Raw genomic sequence first — 21507 nt, 5'->3', positions numbered from 1 at the left:
GGTTGCATCACTTTTCTTGTTGTGGGGATATACTTTGATGGCATTCTTTAAGTACAAATACAGAGTACTTACAATGGAAAGGACACTAATTTCCTAATTGTTCCATCCAGGAGTACCGTCAGCATTATCAACAAGCTGTGACCATCCTGAGTAAGACATATTGTTCAAGTAGAGGAGTATAAATAATCCATTACCTTCCCATAACTCTCTTAAATTTGTTTTTCAGTGGCCTCCACAACTGTTGGATGTTCTGCTTCTTTTTCATGAATATAATTCACAAAAACTCAACAGAATGATTCATGGTAAAGATAATGTAGCTCTATCAATAAAAGAGGAAAATATATATTATGTGGAAGGAGAAGGAACACAGAACAAGAAATTGTACAAAAACAACCAAAGACTTGAAAAAACCACCAAAGAAATTCCCTTCACGCCCACAGAGCCCAATAATATAACTAACTGAAAAATCCAGTTATCAAGGTTGACCATCAATGTAATAAAATCTATCCAAGTCTGTCGTGACTCACCTTGTCCCGAGATGTTCTGGACGATTTGTTCCCCCGAGCGGCTTGGAGAATCTGTGGGTTGGGTGCTCTGAACCATTAAATGAAGTACTGAGTCCCATTTAATATGATATATATTTGCCTTCAACTCTGACTTCCCAACTACCGTACATATTTACAATGTCTATTTACAGCATACTTCAGTGATGTGCCTGCTCCGGAAGCTTGTTAGAATACTGACTTCCAACCTGGGTAGAGTCCATGTTGAAAACCTGAGAGTTGCCCTCTAGCTTGTCTCTAAGCCTAAGTCCGCATCTCCCACTACTGTCTGAGAGACTAAGTCTTTCCAATATCACCTCTAACGCGGCTATGTCCTACTCCTCTCTCTCATTCTGAATGTCAGCACCTCCAGTCTTATTACCGACTTTCTTGACCTACGTAGAGCGTTCTCCTGCCCAAGACTAAAAAGATCTCCCTTAAGCCTCTGCAGCTGGTATATATATCCTGGTCTGGCCCTTGCTAACTAGTGAGAGGGGGAACTCCCACCCTAGTACCAGTCTACCCCCAACTGGGATCCCTCTCCAGTAGGTGGTGCTATAGTGGTCAATCTCAGAACCACTTATTCTCTGTCTCACTCAGCCTAACTTATATCTCTCACTGAGTGGAATGTTTTGCCATGAAGTGGAGATTTTCCGATGCTCCATCCTTCCATGAGTCATGTATTCTTTCCTTGTCTCTCCCAATGCTAATTATTCTGAATGCTGGATTTGTGCCTGTAGCTAGCCACTGTTCATTTACTCAACCCTTGGTCAGTTTACATAGATAAGATTACAACTCAATAACAAGTTACTCATAAGCCTTCCGTAGCAGGACTTGAAGAACAAGTAATTTCACATATCCAATTCTAAATGTTTCAAATATAAAGTAGCACATTTTACACAATTAATTACCATAATTCTTCTTGTAAGAAAACTCTTTATCCTTTCGTTTATACATTCCTAGTGGTCTCCTGTACTGGGGATCCACTAGTTCAATTCTAATCCCCTTAACTTAATATATGCTATGGGACTTAATATACCTTGGTTCGATTCCCGGCATCGGTGCCATCACGACACCTCCCTTATCCGGGAAGAAATGGGCGCAACACATTTGCGTCCATTTCGACTATGAGGAACTCACAGCCTCGCTTCTGATGACCTCAACGGTCTCCTGGCAATTGGTGGTGGCGTGCCTCGTTCTCTTATCTCGTGTGAACTTGTCTCGATAACTACTACTTCTCGGGATTCCACAGGTGAACTGAGACGTCTGTCAGTGAGCCTGGGCCTTTCCAGTCTCAAAAGCCCCGCAGGTGAGTCAGGACGTCTCCCAACAAGCCTGGGGTGCTGAAATATCACATTAACATTCTCTTCCGAGGTTTTCGCCTTACCTTCCTTATTGATTACAGTTTGTTTGATACAGATACTTGGACAATGCTCCTTCGCATCGTCCATATATTTACTGAAAGAGTATCCTACCTCTCTACAGGAATTTCAACAACAACAATTACAACAATAACACCATACGAATAAACCCACTATACTCACCATGGTCCAGACTATGTATCTATATATATTTACATGTTGATACATGACTTTTTGCCTTATTTCTTCCTCTTTTTGTCTGACCATGTTTTCTACTTCCTCTGTCTTATGGGTAGCCCAACGTAAGTCATCGATGTGATTTAACAAGTTAGTTGTTGCTACTTTATTTAACTCAGGGACCTGATCTAACCTTAATTCACTGTCTATCTGCTCACAGCAATCATACTGTAGTGCTACTATTGGCACTAAATCCTTGTCTTGCATACTATTTATTTTCCCTACTCCCTGAATTTTACTATTTGGGCCATACAGTGTACACATAGGACTTATTTCTATCGTACCTGTACCCTTAAGCATGATATCACTAGTAGTATCTTTGCACATGCAAGTCACCTTTTTCTCTTCAGGGGACACACATATATATTTATTATTCTCTATGAGAATCCACATCAAGTCTCTAACGGGCAACACGCGTTTGGCACAATTTTCAGGCATTTGATTGACTCCACTAATTAATTTAACAACACAATTATTTTGCGTGTGCACCGTATTAATTGGAAACCTTACCTTGCATAATTTCCACATGGAAATTACCTGTTTGCATTCGTTTAATTGTTCTTCACTCAACTGCGCGAATGTTTGTTTTTCCTTATCCATGATTATATAATTCTTTTCCTCGTTCACATACACGTAATGATTAGGGTTATTTATCACTTGAGTAGGAAAAGGTATCACTTTATACAATAAATAGGTTGTCTTATCTGTTAAGGGTGTTTTCATTACATACACTAAGAAAGTTTTACTTAAAAACACTTCTGCTGAAGCTACCCTGTATATAAGGTAGCCATAAGTCGACTTTAATTCAAATGGCAAGGAAATACCTCTTGGAAAATCTCCCTGCGCTTTTCTATAGGGCTTAATGATCTCATCTGGTGTAATTATCTGAGGATGTATTATCCCAGACTGAGCATTCATAATACCTTCCAATACTATACTATAATGATCATGCAACTGCATTAGAAGACCTTCAATTTCAATTAAGTGTCTATTAATGGCTATCTCCAATTCTGCTTGCCTAATCGCTCCGGCTACTTGGAGTGTTTCATTCTGTAAATACAATCTAATTTCATCTAAATTCTTACTGATTCTAAGTTCATTTGCATTTACCTCGTAGATGGTGCTGTTCATGGTTTGTAGGGTGGACTTAACAACAATCATCTGCTCTTTAGCAATTTTCATAATAGAGAGCTGCTCCTTCTCTAGCTCAGAAATCTTTCCCTCGTATCGTTCTGCATCGTCTTCGCTAAGTGTTCAAAATAACGTTTTCGCTATTGATCCTACGGCATTAATTAATCCTCTCCTTCGTCTATTCCCTTCTTCCCTTGCCACGCCTTTTGTGATCCTATTAATAACATCTTTTGATCCCTTTATTCTTTCCAAATGTGTCTGCAGCATATTTACGTCCTGCTGGCAAGTAAAATTTGAAGTAACCTCTAATTGCAAACATAGCAACTTCGTTCGTCTCATATATCTCTGAGCTAGAGCAAATGTTTCTGTCAGCTGATTCAAATTTACATACGTTACTAGGGTCCATTCTGTAGTATATAACTGCACTTCGCCCCGGTCATCGAAATATACACCAGGTGTATTCTCATATGGCGTCACTCTGACGTCTGTCACCTCTCCACCTGCCTCGAGATGAGACGACATCATCATCCACAGGGTTACTACGATGTGGAACCAACTCGTTATCTCCGCCATCGTCTTCTGTCAACTGTAAGGTACGACAGGAAATTCGTTACCTAACAATTATAAATTTCCCAAAACTTAATTTCTATTACTTAACTGCCTGTTTACATTCCCGCATTATTAACCTAGCTAATTTCCTTTATTTGTCTACCTCTTTTGCTATCCCACTTAGCTCTCACAGGAACATCCTTAGTCTATTTTTGTGAACCTTTGTTCTCTTTCCCTTTTTGTTCATTTGTAAGGTGCAATTTACACCTGATACGCCTACTATGATGTATGGACCTTCAAAAGGTGGGCTCAATTTCCTGGATTTCCCTCGTCGCAGTGCGTCATTACGTAACAAAACTTTATCTCCTACTTGGAAGGTTACTTCGTTTTGCTTCTTGTCATAGTCCTGCTTCTCTCTTTCTTTTCTCTCTATTAAGGTTCGTCTTGCTGCCTCGTGGTTTCTCTTTAACTGCTGGGTTAGCTCCTCAACCACTGTCTGATACTCGTTATAACCTGACTCAGGTGGTTTTTGCAATACTCCCGGGATGTTTGCCTTCTTACCGAATATCAATTCGTAAGGCGTGAACCCCGTACTTGTGCTCTTGGTCGTGTTGTAGACAAAAGCTGCCGTTGGGAGATACCGGTCCCAATCGTTCTGTTCATTGGCACAAACATAGTGCCTAAGGTACTCCACTAATACTTTATGGGATCTTTCAATGCTCCCATTTGACTGTGGCCTGAACGCTGTGGTGTGAGTTTTCTGTATCCTCAACACCTTACAGAGTGTTTTGAACACCTCGCTCATGAAGTTACTACCCTGATCAGTCAATATCTGGTTGGGTATCCCGTATATACTGATGACATTATTTATTAATGTACGTGTCACCGTATCTGTTTCTTGATTACCCCCTGTGAGTAGGGGCGGTAGAATAACACCCACGGTATCCCCTGCCTGTCGTAAGAGGCGACTAAAAGGGGCCCCAGGGGCTCTGAACCTTGGAGCGTGGGTTGGCGACCACGGGGCCCTCAGCTGAGTCCTGGCATTGCTTCCACTTACTTGTGCCAGGCTCCTCACTTTCATCTCTCCTATCCGACCGCCCTTGGTCAACTCTTGTTCTTTTCCGACCCCGACGCTATTAGGTTTGCGAGGGCTAGGGAGTCTTTCATTTTCACGCCCTTCGTGGCCCTTCTCTTCCTTTGGCCGACATCTTCATTTTTCGAAGTGTCGGACCCCTTCCATTTTTTCCTTCCGATTAGTGTTATATAGAGGATGGTTGCCTAGTTGTACTTCCTCTTAAAACAATAATCACCACCACCTGTTTCTTGATTTGGCATTGGACTTGCCACTAGATACTTGGACAGCTGGCCCTGGCAGGTGAGAATGTACCTGTTACCAGCTTCCGTCAAAGGCATAGGGCCTACTACATCAAGCGACATCTTCTTGAAGACTGTGCTTGGAGTATCTGTAATTACCATGGGGGCTCTGATGTCTGGCCGAGTCCCCTTATTTCGCTGACATGATGGACAAGAGCGAATGTACTTTTCTACGTCCTTTTTCATACCCATCCACTGTATTCGCTCGCTCAGTCTTGCGAATGTCCTCGCAATCCCTTGATGGCCTCCTATTAATGAGTTATGACACTCCTTCATTATGGCTAATTTCTCCTCCTCTCTTGGCCCTTCTATTTCTCCTTCCGGTGAACTATCTTCGGGCTTGGATTCCTCTGCCTTAGCGTCCTCGGAGCCCTCGTCCGTGGTGTAGCCGACTTCGATTCCCTCTGCCTTGGCGTCCTCGGGTTTTGAACTCGCTACTCTAACCTTAACGTCACCAGGATACTGAGTGTCTCTTCTGACCTCCGTCTGGGGTCCTTTCCGAGCTGAACTGACCATTCTAGTTTGGCTCTTCTCTACAATGGGATTACGACTCAGGGCATCGGCGTTACAGTTCCGCTTATCCTGCTTGTATTCTATGACAAAATCGTACTCTGCCAGCTTTAACCTAAACTTCAGCAGGCGTGAAGACGGGTCCTGCACATTGAAAACCCACTTCAATGGCTTGTGGTCCGTCACTACAGTGAAATGCCGCCCAAATAAGTACGGCCTGAAATACTTTACTGCCCACACTATTGCCAATAATTCCTTTTCGGTTACACTGTAATGTACTTCTGCCTTGTTAAGCGTCCGGCTTGCATAGGCAACTGGAAGATCTTTCCCAATGGGTCCTTGTGACAGTACTGCTCCAACCGCCTCGTTGCTTGCATCAGTGGTAACAACGAAGGGTTTTTTCAGAATCTGGATATTGCAGTACAGGCTCCTCTATTAGCCTTCGCTTCAGTGTTTCAAACGCTTGCTCCTGTCTGTCTCCCCACACAAAGGGAACATCTTTATTTACTAATTCATAAAGTGGCTTTGCAATTTTACTATAGTTACGGATGAACTTCCTATAGTACCCACTCAGCCCGCAGAATTGCTTGATCTGGCGGCTAGTGGTCGGCCTGGGAAAATCCCTGACTGCCTGGACCTTTTTAGCATCTGGGTGGACTCCATCTTCCGTGATTACGTGGCCTAAAAATGCCACCTCGGCCCTTAAAAATTCGCACTTATCAGACTGGAGTTTTAAATTATTCTCTCGCAGCCTCTGGAGTATTACTCGTAACTTGGCATTGTGCTCGTCTACTGAGCTACCACACACAATTATGTCATCCAGATAACATAAACATTTAATGCCAGTTAACCCTGTTAGCACAGTGTTCATCAGCCTTGTGAATGTGGCTGGGGTATCTCTGATACCCATCGGCATTCTCTTATATTCATACTTCTGCCCTAGTGCTGAGAAGGCGGTCTTGGGCCTATCTTCAGGCTTCAGTAGCACTTGGTAGTACCCATTCGCTAAATCTAGATTCGAGAAATATTTAGCCTTTCCAAGGGCATCTAACAATTCGGAAATTAATGGTAGGGGATAACTAACTCCTATTGTAACCTCATTTAATTTCCTATAGTCTATAACGACCCTCCATTTCTGTATGCCTGAGGCATCTAGTTTCTTTGGGATTAAAAGTAACGGCGCATTCCAGGGTGACACTCTGGGACTGATTATGTCATCCTCCAACAGCTTATCTATTTGTTTTCGTATCTCTCCCTTCTGTGCTTCTGGGAGCCTATAGTGCCGTACGTTAATAGGAGGTTGTTCCCTAGATATTGGAATCTCATGCTGTATTACCTTCGTATGGGTCAACTTGTCCCCCTCTAAGTGAAATACATCATCATACTCTGTACAGATGGCCAATATTTTCTCTGCATCTACCATGTTCAAATGGTCTATCCGCAGCTGTTCGGTCACTCTGTGAGCGCAACTTTCCGAAACCTAAACCATTGTCTTCGGTCTCCTTGGTTAGCCTTACCCTTTTCCCTTGTGACAGGCATGTGTAATCAACCTCATGAATGCATACCACAGGGCTCTGTATCTCTACTTCTTTCTCGGTGGTGTTAATAATGCTTACAATAGCCTCATTTCTCTGGGACCTGGTTAAACATTCGGCTAAATACACCCCTGGTGCTACTTCTGCTCGCTCTATTACGCCAACAGGTAGATTCTTATTTACCTCAATGGCCACTACCTTCTCGGTCCTAGGTTCGAGACGGATCAGTTTTGTCTCTCGAGCCCCCATTGAGTACCTGGTCCCTTTTATTATGACGTAGCCTTCCTTGTAATTTATTACGCCATCTGACAAGAGGTCCTTCCCAATAATGCCATCTTGGGTCAAGTTAATGTCTTTACCCACTACATGGAAGGTGTGACTGGAACCACTTATCTCAAACCGTACCGTACCCTTGGTATATAGCTTGCCTTCACTGACCCCGGTCAGTTCTATGACATGTCCCCTCATAATTGCGCATACTTTTGGTACGCTTCCTTCTTTGACCAGGCTAATTTCTGACCCTGTGTCTAACAAGAATCGAAGTGGTTTTCCTCTCTGGACGATGCTAAGTAACATTGTGCCTTCGTCATCTGAACTTTCGAGACTTATCTTTCTACGGGATTCCGAGGTTGTCTCCGGCCTTCGGTCCCTGCTTAGTTTGTTGCTAACCTGGTTTTCATAGCCTGTCCTTGGCTACGCACTGATCCAAACGGGCCCTCCTCGGTTTGTTGCGACCCCCTGTCACCCTCGTCTCCAGACCTTCGGAAGACTTTCATGTCCGTTCTCTCTGTCTGTTGACCCATTGTTTTCGTGCGGCAGTACCTCTGTAAGTGCCCCGCTTTCCCACAAGCATAGCACTGTTTCGTGGACTGTTTACCAAGTACATTTCTCCAACAGTCCCTTTCCAAGTGACCATCTCTACCACACGAATAGCATCTCGTTATTTCGGTATGTTGTCTGTTAATCGGTAGCCTGCAATTTTCTTGCTCATGCCCTTTCCTATGGCAACTGTAACAAGTTCGTGTACCCCTGGTACTCTCCCTCATGCCCGCCCTGACTGTGCGGACCGTTCATGTTTCTACACCTACTTGGTCCCTTTGCTTCTTTCGGCAGTCTCTCTCTATGTGCCCTTGTTTCTTACAATACCGACACGTTAGCGTTGTCGGTGATCTTTTTAATTCTGACTCTCCGATAGGTTGACCCTGTGTTTCCTTTCTCGGACTTGTACATTGCCTAGCTAGGTGGCCCTCTTTATTGCAATTGTAGCAAATCACCCTAACCATTGCTGTTTTAGGCTTAGTATGCCACCTTCCTTCTGGTTTTGCTACATTAGGCTTGTTCGTTTCAATTCTCCGTGTGAACCCTAGTGTGTTCCGCCTACTTTGCAATCCTTCCTTAGCCTGTTTGGATATAATGACTGCTTCTTCCTGCCTAGCTATTGCCACGGCTCTTTCAAATTTTAAAGGTTGCTGATCCTGCACTCTACATTGGATTCTTGGGTTGTTTAACCCTTGTGTGAAACAAGCCACTCCTATCTTTCTCACGCACTTCAACTGTGCCTGCCTATCCTCTAGGCATTCGCCCTTTAATAAAGCATCCCTGAAAGCTGACGCCATCGTGTCTACGCGATGCGCCCAGGATGCTACACTCTCTCGCGGTTCCTGACTGCTTTGGAACATTTGGCAGATATATAGATCTAACGTGCCCTGCCTAGCATAATATTCATTTAGCGCTACTTTAGCGTTCACCCAGTTAGTAATATCAGCTCTTACCAAGAGCTTCTCTCGGGCCTTGCCTGTAATTTTTGTCAATATATATTTAAAGAAAAGTGCCTGATAATTCTCCCTGATCATGCGTACAGCCGCATCTACGTTGGCAAGAAACTCTCGTAGTCTGTCTGGCTGACTACCGTCAAATTCTCGACCAATCAGTCTGTGTCCCTCTACTACAGTTACATACGGTCCTTCTAAGCTACGTGCATCAGCCTCTGCTATCTGAAATTCTGGCCTTCCTGCATTTAAATCTACATCCTCCTCCTGACTTGCCATACTGAATTAAAGTGGACTCACCCTACGATGTCTTCTGTACTGCTGGGCTTGTTGGCTGCGATCCGTATAGTCTGCTTAATAGGCTGCTGGGCTGCTGGCTCCCTGCAGCTGGGCTGAATTGTGGCTCCTACGGTGCGTGGTTCGATCTTCTGCGATGCGCGGTTTTCGAACAATCTTCTTCGGTGCGCGGTTCAATCTTCTGCGATGCGCGGTTTTCGGACTGATATGGTTCTACTGTTCGTCGGAGTTCGAACTAAGGGCACCCCACATAACTGACACTAAAACGTAAGTCTGTCGTGACTCACCTTGTCCCGAGATGTTCTGGACGATTTGTTCTCCCGAGCGGCTTGGAGAATCTGTGGGTTGGGTGCCCTGAACCATTAAATGAAGTACTGAGTCCCATTTAATATGATATGATATTAGCCTTCAACTCTGACTTACCAACTACCGTACATATTTACAATGTCTATTTACAGCATACTTCAGTGATGTGCCTGCTCCGGAAGCTTGTTAGAATACTGACTTCCAACCTGGGTAGAGTCTATGTTGAAAACCTGAGAGTTGCCCTCTAGCTTGTCTCTAAGCCTAAGTCCGCATCTCCAACTACTGTCTGAGAGACTAAGTCTTTCCAATATCACCTCTAACGCGGCTATGTCCTACTCCTCTCTCTCATTCTGAATGTCAGCACCTCCAGTCTTATCACCGACTTTCTTGACCTACGTAGAGCGTTCTCCTGCCCAAGACTAAAAAGATCTCCCTTAAGCCTCTGCAGCTGGTATATATATCCTGGTCTGGCCCTTGCTAACTAGTGAGAGGGGGAACTCCCACCCTAGTACCAGTCTACCCCCAACTGGGATCCCTCTCCAGTAGGTGGTGCTATAGTGGTCAATCTCAGAACCACTTATTCTCTGTCTCACTCAGCCTAACTCATATCTCTCACTGAGTGGAATGTTTTGCCATGAAGTGGAGATTTTCCGATGCTCCATCCTTCCATGAGTCATGTATTCTTTCCTTGTCTCTCCCAATGCTAATTATTCTGAATGCTGGATTTGTGCTTGTAGCTAGCTACTGTTCATTTACTCAACCCTTGGTCAGTTTACATAGATAAGATTACAACTCAATAACAAGTTACTCATAAGCCTTCCGTAGCAGGACTTGAAGAACAAGTAATTTCACATATCCAATTCTAAATGTTTCAAATATAAAGTAGCACATTTTACACAATTAATTACCATAATTCTTCTTGTAAGAAAACTCTTTATCCTTTCGTTTATACATTCCTAGTGGTCTCCTGTATTGGGGATCCACTAGTTCAATTCTAATCTCCTTAACTTAGTATATGCTATGGGACTTAATATACCTTGGTTCGATTCCCGGCATCGGTGCCATCACGACAGATAATATAGGACAAATTAAACAAAGTTTTCTGGAATTGAAACAGAACCTGTTGTTACAAATTCTGACAAAGTGGTACAAAACAGATCCTATACACATGGAAGCAATTCAACTTCTGTTCATCAGTAAAGTTCAGTCATAACTTGCTGAATCTTTGAAATTATCAGAATTATGATAACTACAACTGCAATGCTTCAAGGTACTGCATAACTGTCACAATGCTCTTAAGGCTTCCTACACCGTTGCTTTTGAGATTGCACAGATAGATAAAACTAGGGGAGTACTATTATTATTCCCTTTTAGGGTGAGGAACTTACAGCGCTCTTGAGAAGTGTTCCACTGATATGAAAAGTCACTTTATACTTCATTTAAAAACCAATTAATTGGAAAATTTCTGACCTCCTTTTCCACCATGATATTATAACACTGGTATCACCTGACCTGATTGTGTGGCTGTAGGTACTGCAACAGCTGTATTAATATTCTATGAAATCTGCAACAACAGAACAAATGTTATAACAACCTTGTTATTGTTATCATTTTAGAAACAATATCCTGCAGAAATTCAGCCATTTAGTTTGGGAGCAAGTCTGGAGGTTTAGAATGGTAGGGCAGGCCATGAGGTTAGTATTATGAAAGGACTGTAGTAATGTTACATAATCTAAGTCTTTACCTGCTTTAGAAGGATGGAGGAAGAACATGGGATGTACATTGCAGAAACACAACACATAATACTACACATAGGAATCATGTGAGGCATCTACCAAGTACCAGAGGAATGGCACGAAATGAAAGTTCTGCAATGGAAGCATGGCATTTATTTTTCCCTGCCGACACTACAAAGCTAATTGTGCATTATACCAGTCTCATATTGGCTGAGATGCGTAAAGGAGTCACCCGTGAAAGAGATGTTCATGATACTGGTTAAACGATGTAGAATTCTCTATATTTGTAAATAAAATAGTGTAAAACTACAATCTTTCTTATGAGAATAAATACAGAAAGCTTTAATTACCCATTTAATTAACCAATGAAATCTAAAACTGTACTATAAAGATTATATTTTTAATTTATTTGATGCGTGAGGGAAGATCTCACCATGTGCCCACGTCTGTCCCTAGTACCTCATACCCAGTGCCGGGATAAGTAACGAAATTATATATTAAGCTAATAAATTCCATGTAAGGCTTTCAGTCTTTCTGAATCTCCAATAACACTATGTTCTTATGATTTTCTTGCATTCAACTAATGCATCTCCTTATGATGTCTGCCCTTCTTTCCATTGAGGTCTGTGATTAATATGTATCTGTCCTCCCACTGTTATTGTATCTTACCTTCTTGAGTTTGTGTGCATGGATTGCCTCTCATATGGAAAAAGAAAGGATTCCACATGATCAATACAATTATACTCTTGTGTATTGGAAATGGATTGTTAATTGAGATAATTGTGCGTGTGTTGGCGGGTACTAATTTATTTCCTTAATTGTGCAAAATGTTGAAAGTTTTTTTCACGATTTAGATTTTTTGAGCTTTCCTTCATTATAAATATTATAAATATTTTTCTTCTAAATAACATTGTTTATTTATTTGTGTCTTATTCTTGGTTTCAATGGACTGGGAATTTGTTAAGGATTCTCCATTTAAATATACATCAGATTATAACCATCAGTTGTGAATTGTGTTTATATTTAACTGTTTTAAAAACCATATTTTAACAAGGGATATCTAATCCTTATCTTAATTTACATGAAAATCTTTATTTTTAACCTACATATCTACTTATCATGAATCACGTCATGTTTTACTATTTCAAATGTACTATTCAAATTATTTTAATTTATAAAAATTACCAGGAAATGCACCCGTGCTTCGCTACGGTATTCTATATTGTATACGGATATCGAAGTAAATTACTGTACATGAAGTGAATAACAATTTTTAAATTGCATGTCTCTTCGTGATATCTGAGAAAAAGCAGACGTTGTTTCCAATATAAAGTGCGAGTTGCGGAGTTGTGATGATAACGACAGGTCCACTTCTCTGCCGCAATTCACTATGCGTAACATCGTTCGAGTTTTTTGGGTAAATTTGTTTATAATCAGGGGCACCCTTGCAAGGGGGCACCCATACCTATGATAAAGAGAATCAGGTAAACGAGTTTTGAAAAATGCATGCTCCCTTGCCTTCTGCTAGTCAAATCGAGAAGGGACTTATTCATTACAATGGTACACAGGCGATGGAGGAGGACCCCATTCCTACTGCCAGTTAAAGTCGATGTGGGAAGTACTGATTACAATACCAGACGTCCTCCTGCTGACAGTCACTATTGATTTGTAATGTATTAATTACAACGTCAGGCACACCCCGTCCAGATCGCTACAAACTGACCTAAATTAAGAAATGTAGATCAACATACGGAAGTATATGCATGTTCACTTTCATATACAGAATAACTGCTGCTAAACGGTGCGAATACAGAGAAAAGGTTTGTACGAAAAGACGCTTCCGGCCACATTTAGCAATCTAAATGGCTGGCCCTATGATATTTCCTCGTATCTCATCTATTTAAAGGTATGATTGTTTTAGAAATGTTGAATAGGGTGAAATTTGTGTAAGGTTTTCACACAGTGAATTACCTTTCAGATACTTATGCGACAGCTTTAAACATAGAATTAGGCTGGGTGGGCCAATATCCGTGTAGAATTTGATGATCCCGTCTTTCCTATAAGTGAATCAAACAATCAATTATACGTATACAAAGTGCAAAATTTAAGTAAACCCAGAAATGGAACCAAATTTAACGTATAAGGGATAGAGATACGACAAAAAGGCATAGGAACAAAGTTGTAAATCACTCCAAATTAAACGGAGATTGTGCCATCCATGTTGTGTTACGACTTACCGTTTAAGCCACGAAATACCTCGAAAGGAAGGTCTGCACCGTCAGTAAAATTACCTCCATACTTCGACATTTTCCGGGAGTAAAAAATAAAATGTTTAAGCATCTCGTCAATTTTCCATCGGGTACAGGCTAAATGCTATAATTTTGCCAAATTTCAATTTTCTAACTCGTCTAGGAGATTGTGTTGTCATCTTGATATGGGGAAGAGGTTAAAAATTATGACTTTCAGGAAACTTTTACGATCATGAATAAATATCACCGACTGTGTTCTCATGCAGATTTGAAACTCCCAGCGTGTCCCCCTAAGAGAAGTTTGAGAATTTTATATTTTTCTAGGGATCCTGAAGTCATCAGCTTGTCTGGTACCAACTTTTCTGTTTCTAAGATGCCTAGAATGTTCTTATTAATTACGCCTGTTTTCATTTTTTGCCTTAATTTATATATATAATATATAAATATATATATAGTACAGTATATACAGATCACGCCAAACTGACTTCCATTTATTAATGTGGATTATATTTCACCCGTTTCCCTAGTGGTTCTATGGGCGTCTTACTCCCACAGTCTGTTTTCCAGATAGTAAGCCATACTTCAAAGTCACACTGGAACACACACACGCCCATTATATCGGTCATTTTTGACAATTTATTTGTTAACCCTTTCTCACCCCTATGCCAAAGGGGGCTGAAGTTGGACTTCAAAAATCCGCAATATTACTATTCATCACAGCGACTCGCAAAACTATGGATTCGGCAGTATCTTCGATTATTATAATTATATCTCACTCCCCACTCCCCCACCCTAAAGGGGGCTAAACTTTGACATTTAAAAAATAGGAAGTGTTTCCATTCATCTCAGCGACCCCGAAAACTATGGATTCGACACTATTTTCTATTATTCTTATATCTCAAGCCCCCCGCACCCACCAAAAAGGGGGATGAATTTGGACTTAAAATATCCGGAGTCTCACTATTAATCTCAGCGACCCCGACAACTATGGACGCGATAATATTTTGGATTATTTTTATATATCACTCTCCCATCGCCCCTACCACGAAGGGGGCTGAACTTGGACTTAAAAAATTCCGGAGTGTCACTGTTCATCTCATCGAACCCGAAAACTATGGATTCGACACTATTTTCCATTATTATATATATTACTCGCCCATCGCCCCCCACCCCGAGGGGGCTTAACTTGTACATTAAACAATTCTGGAGTGTCACTATTCATTTCAGTGAGCCCGAAAAGTACAGATTCGACACTACTTTCGATGATATTAATATCTCATCCCCTCGCCCCCCCCCCGCCCCTAAGGGTTCCTGGCCTGTCTTACCCCCACGTGGTTTGTCTGCTGATACTAAAAATCCGGAGTGAATAATTCACCTCGGCGACCCCGAAAACTATGTATTCGACCCTATTTTCGTTTAATGTTATATATCACTATATCCTCGCCTCCCACCCCAAAGGGGGCTGATCTAGGATTTTAAAATATCCGGAGTGTCACTATTCATCTCAGCGACCCCGAAAAGTATGGTTTCGACACTTTCTCGTTCAATAGTATATTTGATCACCCTCGTCCCCTCCCCACCACTAAGGATACCTGTGCTGTCTTACCCCCACGTGGTTTGTCTCCTGATACTAAAAATCTGGAGTGACTATTCGCTTCGGTGACCCCGAAAACTATGTATTCGACACTATTTTCGTTTAATTTTATATATCAGTCCCCCTCGCCCCCCACCCAAATGGGAGCAGAAATATGACTTTTAAAAAGTCGGGAGTGTCACTATTCACCTCACCGACCCCAAAAACTATGGATTCTACACTATTTTCGGTTATTTTTTTACTGACCCCTAACCCTCACCCCTAAGGGGGCTAGAGGTGGCTTACCCCCACAGTGCTCGTCTCCAGATAGCAAATAATAAGTGCTCAAAATTTGATTGAAATTGCTCCAGTGGTTTAGGAGGAGATGTGTCATTTACATACAAACATTCATTTTATATATATATTATTTGCTATCCGGGGACGAGTACTGTGGGGGTAAGCCACCTTTAGCCCCCTTAGGAGAGGGGGTTAGGGGGGTCAGGTAAAAAATAATCGAAAATGGTGTCGAATCCATAGTTTTTGGGGTCGCTGAGGTGAATAGTGACACTCCCGATTTTTTAAACGTCAAAATTTTGCTCCCATTTGGGTGGGGGGTGAGGGGGGACTGATGTTGCATGTATGTGTGTAAATGACACATGTCCTCCTAAACCACTGGAGCAATTTCAATCAAATTTTGAACACATATTATTTGCTATCTGGAGACGAGCACTGTGGGGGTAAGCCATCACTACCCCACTTAGGGGTGGGGGGTTATTGGGGTCAGGTAAAAAACGTAATAGAAAAGAGTGTCGAATCCATAGTTTTTGGGGTCGCTAAAATTAAACTCGTGTCCTCATCCCGAGGTGGTGCAGCTCTTTTCAGGCACACCCCCATTGGAGGTGAGCTGCATGTACCATTTCAACCACATACCAGCCCTCCTGCCATTTTTAAATTTCTGGCAGTACCTGGAATCGAACCCGGGCCCCCGAGGACGGCAGCTAATAACACTAACCGTTACGCTTCGGAGGCGGACTTTGGGGTCGCTGAGGTGAACAGTGACACTCTCCATTTTTTAAAAGTCAAAATTCTGATCCCATCTGGGTGGGGGGTGAGGGGGGACTGATGATGAATGTATGTGTGTAAATGACACATATCCTCCTAAACCACTGGAGCAATTTCAATCAAATTTTGAACACATATTATTTGCTATCTGGAGACGAGCACTGTGGGGGTAAGCCACCACTACCCCCGTTAGGGGTGGGGGGTTAGGGGGTCAGGTAAAATCATAATAGAAAATAGTGTCGAATCCATAGTTTTTGGGGTCGCTGAGGTGAATAGTGACACTCCCGATTTTTTAAAAGTCAAAATTCTGCTCCCATTTGGGTGGGGGGTGAGGGAGGACTGATGATGAATGTATGTGTGTAAATGACACATGTCCTCCTAAACCAATGGAGCAATTTTAATCAAATTTTGAACACATATTATTTGCTATCTGGAGACGACCTCTGTGTGGTAAGCCACCACTAGCCCTGTTAGGGGTGGAGGTTAGGGAGGTCAGGTAAAAACATAATAGAAAGTAGTGTCGAATCCATAGTTTTTGGGGTCGCTGAGGTGAATAGTGACACTCTCGATTTTTTTAAAAGTCATAATTCTGCTCCCCTTTTGGGTGGGGGGTGAGGGGGGACTGATGATGAATGTATGTGTGTAAATGACACATGTCCTCCTAAACCACTGGAGCAATTTCAATCAAATTTTGAACACATATTATTTGCTATCTGGAGACGACCTCTGTCGTGGTAAGCCACCACTACCCCTGTTAGGGGTGGGGTTAGGGGGTTCAGGAAAAAACATTATAGAAAATAGTGTCGAATCCATAGTTTTTGGGGTCGCTGAGGTGAATAGTGACACTCTTGATTTTTAAAAGTCAAAATTCTGCTCCCATTTGGGTGGGTGGTGAGGGGAAACTGATGATGAATGTATGTGTGTAAATGACACATGTCCTCCTAAACCACTGGAGCAATTTCAATCAAATTTTGAACACATATTATCTGATATCTGGAGACGAGCACTGTGGGGGTAAGCCACCACTACCCCCGTTAGGGGCGGGGGGTTAGGCGGGTCAGTTAAAAACGTAATAGAAAATAGTGTCGAATCCATAGTTCTTGGGGTCGCTGAAGTGAATAGTGACACTCCCGATTTCTGAAAAGTTAAAATTCTGCTCCCATTTGGGTGGGGGCGAGGGGGGACTGATGGTGGATGGATGTGTGTAAATGACACACCTCCTCCTAAACCACTGGAGCAATTACAATCAGAATTTGAACACATATTATTTGCTATCTGGAGACGAGCACTGTGGGCGTAAGCCACCTCTGTCCCCCTTAGGAGTGGGGGTTTGGGGGGTAAGGTAAAAAAGTAATAGAAAATAGTGTCGAATCCGTAGTTTTTGGGGTCGGTGAGGTGAATAGTGACACTCCCGATTTTTTAAGAGTCAAATTTCAGCTCTCATTTGGGTGGGGGCGAGGGGGACTGACATATAAAATTAAAAGGAAAATAGTGTCGAATACATAGTTTTCGGTGTCGTCGAGGTGAATTGTACACTCCAGATTTTTAGTATCAGGAGACAAACCACGTGGGGGTAAGAGAGCCCCGGAAACCTTAGGGGCGGGGGGTAAGGGGGTCTGATTTACAAATTGACGAAAATAGTGTCAAATCCATACTTTTTGGGGTCGCTGAGATGAATAGCGACACTCCGAGTTTTTAAAGTACAATTTCAGCCCCTTTTGGGGGTGAGGTAAGGGGGATTGATATATAAAAATAAAGAAAATAGTGTCGAATACATAGTTTTCTGGGTCGCCGAGGTTAATTGTACACTTCGGATTTTTAATATCAGGAGATAAACCACGTGGGGGTAAGACAGCACAGGAACGCTTAGGGGTGGGGTTAGGGGGGTCAAATATACAAATTAACGAAAATAGTGTGGAATCCATACTTTTCGGGGTTGCTGGGATGTATAGTGACACTCCAGATTTTTAGTATCAGGAGACAAACCACGTGGGGGTAATACACCCCAAGAAAAGTTAGAGGCAGGGGGCAAGGAGCTCAGATACAAAAATCATCAAAACTAGTGTTTAATCCGTACTTTTCGTGGTCGCTGAGGTGAATAGTCACACTCCGGAATTTTTTAAGTCCAAGTTCAGCCCCTTTCGTAGTAGGGGGCGATGGGAGAGTGATATATAAAAATAATCGGAAAGAGTGTCGAATCCATAGTAGTCGGGGTTGCTGAGATGAATAGTGAGACTCCGGATATTTTATAAGTTCATCCCCCTTTGGGGGGCGAGGGGGGAGTGATATATAAAATTAATCCAAAATAGTGTCGAATATATAGTTTTCGTGGTCGCCGAGGTTAATTGTACAAAACACGTGGGGGTAGGACACCCCAGGAACGCTTAGAGGTAGGGGGCGAGGGGGTGAGACATATATATCATCGAAAGAAGTGTCGAATCAATACTTTTCGGGCTCGCAGAAATGAATAGCAACACTCCAGAATTTGTTAATGTCCAATTTTAGCCCTCTTCATTGGGGGTGATGGGGGAGTGATATATAGAAATAATAGAAAATACTGTCGAATGCGTAGTATTCGGGGTAGCTGAGATGAACAGTGACACTCCGGAATTTTAGTATCAGGAGACAAACCACGTGGGGGTAATACACCCCAGGAAACATTAGGGGCGGGGGGCGAGGTGCTTAGATACACAAATCATCGAATGTAGTGTCGAATCCATATTTTTCGGGGTCGCTGAGGTGAATAGTAACACTCCGAAATTTTTTAAAGTCCAATTTCAGCCCCCATCGTAGTGGGGAAGATGGGAGAATGATATATAAAATAATCGAAAATTGTGTCGAATCCATAGTTGACGGGTCGCTGAGATGAATAGTGAGACTCCGGTTATTTTATAAGCCGATGTTCATCCCCCTTTGGGATCGGGGGCGAAGGGCGAGTGATATATAAAATTTATCGAAAATAGTGTCGAATGCATACTCTTTGAGGTCGCTAAGATGAATAATGGCACTCCGGAATTTTTTTAAGTTCAGCCCTCTTCGTGGTGGGTGGCAATTGGAGAGTGATATATAAAAATAAACGAAAATAATGTTGAATCCATAGTTGTAGGGGTCGCTGAGATGAATGGTGAGACCCCGGATATTTTACAAGTCCAAGTTCATCCCCCTTTCTGGTGGGGGGTGAGGGGAATCAGATTTAAAAATAATCGAAAATAGTGTCGAAGCCATAGTTTTCGGGGTCGCTGAGATGAATAGTAACACTCCCGATTTTTAAAACTCCAAGTTTAACCCCCTTTAGGGGGAGGGGGAATGAGATATAATAATAATCGAATATACTGCCTAATCCATAGTTTTCCGGGTCGCTGAAATGAATAGTAACATTCCGGATTTTTAAAGTCCAGCTTCCAGCTTTGGCATAGAGGGTGAGAAAGGGTGAAAAAATAAATGGTCAAGAATGCCCAAGGTAATAGACGTGTGTATGTTCCAGTATGACTTTCAAGCATGACTTACTACCCGGAAAGCATGGTGTGGGATTAAGACGTCCCTAGAACCACTTCGGAAGCGGGTGAATTATATAATCCATATTAATAAATAGAAGTCAGTTTGGCGCGATCTATATATACTGTACTATACATATATAAATTAAGGCATAAAAATGAAAACAGACGTGAACTAATGAAACCATTCTAGGCATCGTAGAAACTTAAAATTTGGTACCAGACAACCTGATGACTTCGGGATCCCTAGAAAAATCTAAAATTCTCAAAATTCTCTGAGGAGGACACGTTGGGAGTTTCAAATCTGCATAAGAACACAGTCGGTGATATTTATCCTGAACGATAACATATAGGTTTCATGGGCTTAAAAGTTTCCTGAAAGTCCTAATTTTTAACCCCCTCTCCTATATCGAGATGGCAGCACTATCTCCCAGACGAGTTAGAAAACAGAAATTTGGCAAAATTATAGCTTTTTGCCTGTAACCGATTGAAATGTTATGAGATTTTTAAACATTTTACATTTTACTCCCGGAAAATATCGAAATATGGAGGCAATTTTAATGACGGTGCAGACCTTCCTTTCGAGGTATTTGGTGGCTAAACGATAAGTTTTTATATATAGTTCTAGCAAATATACCCGTGCTTCGCTACAGTATTCTACAATATATACGGATATCGAAGTAAATTGCTGTACAAGAAGTGAATAAGAAATGTTTAATTGCATGTCTCTTGGCATTATCCGAGAAAAAAACATAGGGAGGTCCGCAGACGTTGTTTCCATTGTAAAGTGCGAGTTGCAGAGTTGTGATGATAACGACAGGTCCACTTGTCGGCCGCAATTCACTATGCGTAACGTCAGCCACATTTTGATGGGTAAATTTCTTTATAATCGAGGACACCTATACCTAATGATAAGGAGAATCAGGTAAAAGTTATGTTTTTAAAAAATGCTCCCTTGCCTTCTGCTAGTCAAATCAAGAAGGGAATTATACATTACAATGGTACACAGGCGTTGGAGAAGGACCCCATTCCTATTGCTTGTTAAAGTCGATGTGGGGAGTACTGATTACAACAGCAGACGCCCTCCTGCTGACAGTCACTATTGATTTGTAAAGCTTTAATTACAATGTAAGACACACACCCTTCTAGATCGCTACAAATCGGCTTAATAAATGTAGATCGACATACGGAAGTATATGCATGTTCGCCTTCATTTACAGAATAACTGCTGATAAACGGTGCATCATACAGAGAAAAGCTTTGTACGAAAAGACGCCTCTGGCCTCATTTAGCAATCTCAATGGCTGGCCCTATGATATTTCCTCGTATCTCATCTATTTAAAGGCAAGATTATTTTAGAAACGTTGAATAGGGTGAAATTTGTGTAAGGTTTTCACACAGTGAATTACTTTTCAGATCATTATGCGAAAGCTTTAAACATAGAATCAGGCTGGGTGGGCCAATATTCGTAAAAAATAAAATGTTTAAACATCTCGTAAATTTGCCGTCGGTTACAGGCTAAAAGCTATAATTTTGCCAAATTTCAATTTTTTAACTCGTCTGGGAGATTGTGCTGCCATGGGGAGGGGTTAAAAATGAGGACTTTGAGGAAACTTTTAAGCCCATGAGACCTATATGTTACCGTTCTGGATAAATATCACCGGTTGTGTTCTTATGCAGATTTGAAACACCCAGCGTGTCCCTCTCAGATAATTTTTAAGGAATTTTTAAGAATTTTAGATTTTTCTAGGGATCCTGAAGACATCAGGTGGTCTGGTACCA

The sequence above is a fragment of the Anabrus simplex genome, chromosome 13 (genome assembly GCF_040414725.1).
Source record: "Anabrus simplex isolate iqAnaSimp1 chromosome 13, ASM4041472v1, whole genome shotgun sequence".
In the NCBI taxonomy this organism is placed as follows: Eukaryota; Metazoa; Arthropoda; class Insecta; order Orthoptera; family Tettigoniidae; genus Anabrus; species Anabrus simplex.
Note: the sequence above shows the minus strand (reverse complement) of the source record.